Source organism: Wasmannia auropunctata, unplaced genomic scaffold, assembly GCF_000956235.1.
Source record: "Wasmannia auropunctata unplaced genomic scaffold, wasmannia.A_1.0 LD336101.1, whole genome shotgun sequence".
In the NCBI taxonomy this organism is placed as follows: Eukaryota; Metazoa; Arthropoda; class Insecta; order Hymenoptera; family Formicidae; genus Wasmannia; species Wasmannia auropunctata.
Window position 1 is genome coordinate 5,578,647 of NW_012026789.1, and position 9,939 is coordinate 5,588,585.

At 33.6% G+C, this 9,939-nt stretch overlaps 1 long non-coding RNA gene across 1 annotated transcript in view; it reads right to left on the reverse strand.

The window, feature by feature from the left end:
• Positions 1-459: 459 nt before the first annotated feature.
• The window catches only part of LOC105460428, a 19,522-nt gene continuing 10,042 nt past the window's right edge, over positions 460-9,939 (reverse strand). Inside the window, exon 3 of the long non-coding RNA XR_975829.1 lies at positions 460-610. This is a non-coding gene — a long non-coding RNA (uncharacterized LOC105460428). The remainder of the gene's footprint in view (positions 611-9,939) is intronic.

Here is a 9,939-nt window from a genome sequence, read left to right on the forward strand (position 1 = left end):
CGTTAAAACCCGATTTCACTAATTAAACTTAGTTTTAAATTTAGTTAAAATGAGTCTATAATTGAACTGTTTCACATAGGTTTTTGATTTTCCACGCGTAGCGAGGTCCAACTTCTTCTCCCTCTCCCTCTGTTTACGGGATGAAATGAGGTTTATAATTGTATTCTCTACATAGGTTTTCGATTTTATGTCTAATCAATTATTCTAGTTTTTAACTCGTGAATTCGGGTTTTAATGGATTATGGGTTTTGACGGTAACATAGACATCTGAAAATAAAAAAGCAAAAACTTTTTGTGAAAAACAACTTCAAAAATAATTACTATTTTTCTCCGCATAGATACTATCAACAAATATGATTGAATACATCTATCTATCTACTATCTATCTAGTTAGTAATTTTTCAGCAGAGTATTTCTTGACGCATGCAATGATAAATAACTTTCTAATACTATACATTGTATATTATACGATTTCTCGGTCCTCTACAGTATCTTATTTAAATATTTATATAATCTTTTTTGTATATAAATCGGTATTACATTCCAATGAAGATCTAATCAGTTAGTATCTCCCACCATCTTCTTACATGACAGTCACTAATTTTGAAATCTGCAATAAAATGATTTTTATTTAACGAACAAGCATAACTCATTGGGGTCATATACAAATTGATAGGTACATTTGTTAAGAAGGATGAAATCAATAAGAAAAATATTAGACATTTTTACTCATTATTTTACTTGTAGATATAATTATGTCATTAAAAAAAAACATTCAATTGAAACTTGGACTTAATAACAATGATAATAAAATGTTTCCTAAATTTTCATACTAAACATTATTTTTGAATTTCGATAAATACCTATTATACTGTTGAATATTCAAGGAATAGCTGTCAAATCAATTCCCTGAGTTAAATCAATCCATTTCTGTGGTTGAATTGCTTAGTTTTAAAATAAACAACGTTCATTTTAATATATTCATTTAGTAAATATAAACTAAATTTTAATCCAATTTAATTCATTTCTTAAATTGTTTCGCTCAAGAAATTGTTTTACAATTAATTAAATTAACGATATATTAAGTAGAAGCGGCTTATGATTAAAAATAACTCGAATTGGATATAATTAAAAAATATAAATTTAACAGCGTATAGCATGTGATATTAATTAAACAACGTAATGTGATATCTGTATGTAATGAAAAAGAATCGTTATCACTTTTCTACTTAACGTAATGAAATCGACAGAGAACAACTTTAACTTACAAACGGCCGAAAGGTACACGTTCGATCGATATAACTCATCAATCGCTAATGTATCGGGCGGCCTGTAAATCGCCATCGTTGCTAAAAACGCCGCACCGCGCGGCGCACCGGCGGAAAAAAAACCGATGGCGACGCGGGGCGCGGCTAATTGGATCGAGAGCACGTGCGCTCGGCAAGTTTCCCGGCTCGAAAACGCCGCGAGGAGTTACTCGGCAGCCGGGTAGCCTTGACGGCGGCGCGAGAGCACCTGATTCGCAACTGGCGAACTAGACGGGGAGAGGGAAGGGAGGAGAAGTCGTCCTTTCATCCCTGCGAGCGGTGGTCGTCGTGCATAAGGATCCAGTCTCGCTCATTCCGCTACGTGCGTTCGCAGACGTTTTCCCCTTTTCTCCTCCCAACCGACCTTCCCCCCCGTGTATCCCTCCTGTCCCACCCGTTCCCGCCACCGTGCCGTACCGCGCCGATCCCCTTCCCGGCTCTACTCCGCTCTCGCTCTTTCTCTTTCTCTCTCCTCCCTCAGCTCCGCGCCGCGCCGGAGTCCTGTAACGGCGCGACGACACGTTCGCGTTCGCGTACACGCGCACGCAACGATCCACGCGTGCAGCACTGTGCACCGTTCGCGACGGACAGGCGTTGCGACGTTGCCTGGGCGCACAGGGACGAGAGGATCGCGAAGCGCGTTGTTGCCAAGCTGCGATACATACTACGCGATCAGCAGCCGCTTTCCCGCGGAAGCACGCGATCTTCCGTTGCTGTTCTCTCGCGGAAACGTTTCGTGCGTGCACGTTTCCCGCATTACTGTTACCGAAACCACGAGTCTATCTCATAAATCTCGCCTTATTTTTATTTTCCTTTATTTTTCTTCTGTTTTACGAGATAAGATACACTCTTCCTTGTTTTTCTTCCTTACGCTGAAGAATTAGATACAGTGCAATCGACGTTAAGCGCGAAAAAAGGTACTGCTGTTCCCAGTAAGAAAGCGATATTTTACCAATCTCGTGCTCTCAACTTTGACCTTCCATTAGTTACTCTATCAATAATTGTTGTTTTGTTCGAATCATCGTTTCGTTACTGTTTTACACAATGCGCTTTGTAAATCCGTCGGTCAATCTAATTATCGCATGAAAACTACCACGAGTACAGGTCGCATTTACCGAATGCGAATCGTAGTTACTAGAACTATACTTGAACTGCTGAAGTACCGCGCTACCGCTCTCGGTTGACGTACGATGCCTCGGGTCGTTTCGCGAACAATGTTGAGCGTAAAGCGCGATGAAACAGGAACAAAAGGTAGCACGCGGTACGGACGGCATTGCGTTAGATAACGCAGCCTTGCGACGTCATCGCGCGCGTGGGAATGGTGGCTGGATGCCAAATCGAGTGTATCGCCGACGGCCTGGGTTGCGCCAGTTGGCCATGCTAAATATACGGAGAAAGAGAGAGAGAGAGAGAGAGAGAATGAGAGCGAGAAGGGGGAGAAGGAGAGAGGGGAAGAGAGTGAAGGGGAAGAGGTATAATAACTTCCTATAACGGCGCACCGCGCTTTGTTTCTTCCATTAAGCCGTTTTCTCTCCCCCTCGCCATCGGCGCGCAAGCTCGACGCGCAACGATGCGGTTACTCCATAATAGCACGCCCGACATATCGGCCTCGAATCACGATGGACGTTTATCGTTCTCGCAATAAAGCATCAAAACGCAGGTACCTTCTCTCGTACTCGGCAGCCTGTGCGAATCATACGTACCGAGTAAGATAATGAATTTTCCCGATATTGGCGCGCGCGCGCGATATTGAATGCGCCGTGTCCGATTCTGTATCTAAAGTTCATATCGTTCGTAATTAATTGACTGAACTTCTGAACCATCTCGAGTCGAGCGGAAGTATAGTAAATTAAGATTTTCGAAGCGGTAAATATTTTCTATGGAATAGAAAAATCTGCTATCGATCGAAACTGTACAATTAATCGAAAAATCATTAAGCTAATAGGATATCGGAGATAAATGCGCAACAAGTAGCCCATACGTCAAGCTGAAAAAATACCGCGCCACGATGAATTTTCTATTAACGGATGAACGAAATGAAAATTCGCGCATTGCTAATTGACGTGCTCGGATTATCGCATTGAATATATATATTACATCGATATTTCGACACGTCGTGATATCTTAATTACTGAATCTTTTATGAGATCATCGAGAAACTATGTGGTATTATATTCATGCGTTATAATTGTTTCGAAAAATTAATTTCGCATAATTATTAAGAATAACTTTTACGAATAAATAGTTTTAATTATGTACATGTATGTATATATATATATATATATATATATATATATATATATGTGTGTATATATATGACATATATATGTACATATATTATTTGCTCGTAACATATAAATCATTATCAAGAATATTTTGACATGTATATATTACATAACATATTAACGTATACGTATTTATAATAATAAAAATTTATCAATACATTAAACGGCGAAGATAATCCTATTTTATTATTATGTCGGAGAATCGACCTAACAATCAGTAGTTTGTGCTAATTATGTAGGCGCTCGTCATGCTTAAGCTACTCTCATAACGAGATCCACGACACCGCACGTGACCACCGCAAATGAACCCTACTTGTGCGGCACTCGATGAGGATAGGTCAGTAACGCGTCGGCAATGCATTCGTGCCCCATCAAACGGGCATCACGATCGGGGCTTCGTGCGCACCTGGCACATATACAGGGTGTCCTCAAATCCGTGTTCAATGAAATCCTTTAATTAATCTCCACCGATTACGTAGATATTAATTATCTTTTCCGACATTCAATTCAATATTCAACATCTTAAAATTCGCGCTCAGTGAAATTTCTCGATTAATAGCAATTGCTCAAGAATCACAAGTTAGTCTTTTATAAGTTTTCGACTTTTAATATTGAAACGATAATCATATCTTAAAACTATGTTTAAGTAAAATAGGATAAGTGTCCCTATTAGTGTGCCTTTAAGAAAATTTGTTTATTACTGAATTAATTATTAAATACTGTAGCTTTCAATTTGTCTGTTTAAAGTTACTATCGATTTTTAAAATTTTTTTTTTTCTTATGAAATTTTTTTTATGTAAAAAATATTAATATTTTAATATATTTTAATAAAAATAAAAACAATGTTTTTGTCCCTATTAGTGTGCCCCTCAACGGCGCGATGGCTATATTAAGGGCCCCCCTATTACTGTGCCTGTCCATGTATTTGTGTGCTCTTTATTAGTGTGCCCACGATTAATGAGTCTGTTCTTTAATTCATTTCACTACATGCACTCATGGACAATAAGGTTGCGACTTTATTTTTAATGAGTTTTATGAACGCTTGGTTTTTAACATTCTAATAATTTTTCTCAAATAATATTAAATAAATGATATAATTTGATGTTAGTATTAACATTTAGAATAGTGTTATTTTAATTATATATAACATGTTTGTGAGTTTACGCATTCGTAAATTCACTGAAAAATGTGTTACAATCTCATTGTCCACGACTGTAAATTTACATCAGATTGATGGTTAATAATAAACAAAATCTGCAAGCAAGTGATTAGCTGGACAGCCAAGAGAACACATATGGAGAATCCATTGCACAAGATTATTTTCTTCTTCCGAAGTTAATACGATACCTGATCCAGTCTTTTCATGAATATATTTTTTTACAATCTTGCTATGAAGAGATGATCGTGGAACCTTATATAATTTGCTAGCAATATTTATCGGTGTTCCTAATTTTACTGCTTCTATAGTTTTATCCATCCATAGCACTATCACGTCAAAAGAGATTCACATCGCGGTTTACAATTTCAATATGCGCATCACACGCATCACTGTCACATCACGACCATTACACAAGTTAGTTAGCCGAGTCAGCCGGCTGACAGTGAAAACAGGAGAGCACACTAATAGGGACAAGCCTTAAAATCTTGCGGTATTACTGGACTCATATAATAAATAACATAAAACATTTATAAAATACTTATGTACTTTACTATTTTATTAAATTAAACCAATTTATGATATAATTTACATTTTACATGATATAAATTATGTTAATAATCAATTTATTCACTTCTATTTGAGTAAGCGTTTCTTATCGTTTTTGCTAAGACATTCGAGTTAATTCCTCTAAATTATGATATCCACCATTTAAAAAATATTTATTATATTTTAACAGTTAAAAAATAGAATATAATCTTTGGTATTATATACGTTAATACTTGAACTTAATTAAAAAAATACTTTGTTCATTTATTTGTACCAGTTTATTTTTATGACTTATTTAAATATAAAAGCATATTAATAGGGACACTTACCCTATCTTTTATTTAACGAAGCACGAAAATTTGTTATAAATATTAAAGAAGATTTTAGACATTAAAAGACATCTAGATAATTCGATATTTTTTAATTATTTATCTTAATACAGTCGAACCTCGATAACTCGAATCTCAAGGGACTAGAAAAATTGTTCGAATTATAAAGTTTTCGACTTATTAAAATTCAAGTAAAAGAGGGTTAATATATGAAAATTTGACTTACGGAGGCTTTGTACGAGAGTTCATAATTTTCCAATTATAATGACTTTTAGAGGAAAAAAATTAATATTTAACAGTGATTATTTATTGCATACATATGATAAATATAATCATAAAACAAAATACCAGACTATTACTTACGGTTACACAACTACAACTAGCTACAATTTCGAATTATAGAGATAGCGACATTGGAAGTTCGACTTATAGAGATGAACTTCGAGACTTTGTAAAGATCTGGCTATTTTAAATTCGAATTACAGAGGTAAAATATACATCTAAATACCTGATAAATAATTCGAGTAGGTTTAAGGTAGATTTTATTTCGATTTATAGAGGTTTTCCGCAGCGGAGCTGAAGGGGATGAACAAAATTTTTGTCTTATAGAGATTTTCGAGTTGTAGAGGTTCGAGTTATCAAGGTTCGACTGTATGTCCTAAGAACACACACACACACACACACACACAATAGCCGACTTAGAAAAAATATTAGAACAAGACGAAAGCATTTCAAATAATGACATTTTTTTAATAATCTTTGGGGAGAGGGTAGAAGTGTACAGAAATATGTAAATTATATACTTTTACATGTAAAACAAAATGTACAAACAGAATATTTAGTGCGCAAAATCGAGAAAGAAAGCTGAATAATTTATTCTTATTATCGTATCATTAGTGTATCACTGGCTGACGCTTTCTCGCAGTTTTGATCGCAGAAATTATTTGCAGTTGTTAAAAAATCTTTTGTTAAAAAACGGAAAGGTAAAAATTATTGGAGGGGGGAGGAGGAGAAAAATTGCTCTGCTTTCCCTAAAGTTTTCCCGAAGTCGGCGCCAATGCGCAAACACATAAACACACACGCGCATATATATATATTTCTTTAATATTCTGTATTTCAATAATTTTGTAAAATACTATATCTGTAAAAATTTTATCATCTTTAATCACCTATAACTGATAAGTCAAGTTGTAAATTTTTCTTGAGGTAAACAAAGTGGTTATGTATTTAGTATACATGAAATTTTATCTACATGAAATACGATCGCAAAGTTGAATGACCATCATGTGTATCCTATCGACCGCATCGCTCTCATGCATACACAGACAAGATCGTTTGTGCGACAGACTGAGATACGGATATCTCGAATTTCCCTGCGCACGACTCGACTCCAGCGGCTTCATCCGACCGGATTCGCCTACCTGCTATTCCCGGTTGCCCGAAATTCGTCGGTCTACCGAGAAACGTTACAAAATTCCATCGAGATTCTTGAACTCACCTGGCATGGTGAGGAGGATGTTGCGAGACTATGTCCCGTACCTACTTAGTTGTTATCTGTAAGGCTTTTGTATTCACAACATTGTACATTCTAAAGAAAATAAAATATCTCAGCTCAACGACTGAATATACATGTGCATATGTATATATATGTGTGTGTGTGTGTGTGTGTGTATATCGAATTCTAAAAACCAATATTCAAACAAACTACAAAAAAAGTTCTTCAGTGCTTAAAATGTTTGCATCGAATTATTAAGAATTGAAGATAAATTGTGATCTCACTATTCCAGTTTTAGCTAATGTTGCATTGCAAGTCCGACATTAATTCGGCATGCAGTTTAAATGGCTGAATGAATTTAAAAATTCATAGAGAATTATTATTAGGCACCAAAATCCAGCCATGACCATAAAAAGCGCTTTGAAATTTAGTTGTAAAAAGAAGTTTTAAATGTGTACAATGAAATCTTCAAAAAGATAAAGTCGATCCAGAGTTTTGCCGAGTAAGATCTTTTGAAAGATCTCAGGTATTCCTTTATCTTTACCTTTAGTTGTGATAATAACTAAAGTTCTATTCAACTTTTCAACTTAGATATTTTATTTGTATTGTTTAAGGAAAGGTTATTTATTACCCTGTCAAGATAAAATTTCTACATTGAGAAAAAAATGGTACAATTTAAGAAAATATATTTTTCTAAAATTTCTATACTGAGGAAAAAATGGTTTTCTTACAAACAGTAGGAATTTTATTTTGACAGAACAATAAATAATTTCTCCTTAAACAGCACAAGTAAAATACCTAAGTCTGTTGAGAAATCTAATGGAACTTTATAATTGCTTGAAAGCTTTCAAAAGGTTATCTTATTCGTTAAAAAAAAAAATTTCTTGATTTCAAATTTTTAAAGATTTCATTGTAATTATTTAAAAATTATTTCTAATTTGAATATCGATTTTAGAATTCTTTCGAGACATATATATGTGTATATATGTATATTGTATTAATATATGTATATCTTTTTTCAATCGTTGAGCTGACATATTTTACTTTCTTTAGAATGTATAATGTGTGAGCACAAAAGCCTTACAGATAAAAATTTTAATTATTTTAGTATATATTTAATAAAATAACTATTAATAAAATTAATATATTTACTAAAATTAGACATACATAATTTAAATAAATAATGTTTATAATATAAAACTTCTCTATTTGATTATAATAAACTAAAGTATTAAAATTAGAAAATAACTTCTTGTTGAAATGTTTATGATTTATGATGAATCAAGTTTATATATTACAGTGCAATAATTGTTGAAATGTAGTAAATAAATTTTTAAATACTAAATCCGAATTATAAAAACGATGTTTTAAATATCACTTTTAAATTACTTCTCAATTAATGAATTTTTCACTTATGAAAAAAAGTATTTTTTTTATTTTCAAATAAATTTAATAGAATAGAATCGATCTTATTTTTTATTTATATAATAATTATATGGGTATTGATTTACTAAAATCCTGCAAACATATATAGGTGTAAATTTGTTAAATTTACATTAAATATATATTATTGTTCATTTGCATTACATTGTACTTTGTTTAACTATTTACTATTGTATTTACTACTATTTACATTTTTCTTTATGTAAAAATATGTATCGATAATAGTAATCTTCAATTTGTTTTTACAGTCGATAACTCGAACCTCTACTCGAAAACCTCTATAAGACAAAAATTTTGTTCATCCCCTTCCGCTCCGTTGCGAAAAACTTCTATAAATCGAAATAAAACCTACCTTAACTCGAATTATTTGTCAGACACTTAGATATATATTTTACCTCTGTAACTTGAATTTGAAGTAGCCAGACCTCTACAAAGTCTCGAAGTTCCCTCTATAAGTCGAACTTCCATTGTCGCTACCTCTATAATTCGAAGTTGTAGCTAGTTGTAGTTGTGTAACCGTGAGTAATAGTCTGGTATTTTGTTTTATGATTACATTTATTATATGTATGCAAAAAATAATCAGTGTTAAATATTGATTTTTTTCCTCTAAAAGCCATTATAATTGGAAAATTATGAACTCTCGTACAAACCCTCCGTAAGTCATATTTTTATATGTTAACCCTCTTTTACCTGAATTTCGATAAGTCGAACTCTATAACTCGAATTTTTCTAGTCCCTTGAGATTAGAGTTATCGAGATTCGACTGTATTTTTGTTTAATTGTTTCTTATCGAGATACTCTATTGCCACGTGTTATACATAAAATAGTCTGTTTTCTCATATCTTTTGTATTGCCATAAAATAGGGTTTTGATCAAAGTTCAAGATAATTTTGGTTTAAATTTTGATTATGCACGCGTGTTAAAAATCAGGACATGTCTTATAAGTAATCTTAAAGATCTCTTAAAAACGTTTTAAGACATTTTCTGTTCAGATTTTGGACATACGCTGAGTATTTTGAAAATGTGGGCCAAAATTATCTCGACTAGGCTAAAATTACCCTATCTTACGGTAATAACATTTTTTCAATGCTAATTAAAACACTTTAAAAATTATATATATTTTTTAATTACGTATATCAGAGAGAGAGAGAGAGAGAGAGAGAGAGAGAGAGAAAGAGGAAAAAAAAGGATAGACAGAGGGAAAACGAAGATCGACCGTCGCGCACCGTCCCGATAAAATCGCGCCCTTATCGATTTCTATAAAAATAAATTACTACATTTTTAGAGAGCCATTACATCAGACTTTTCCGATCCGAACCGTCCGCCCGTCCGTGCATCCGCTTATACACGTACGTACGTACGTACGATACCTACG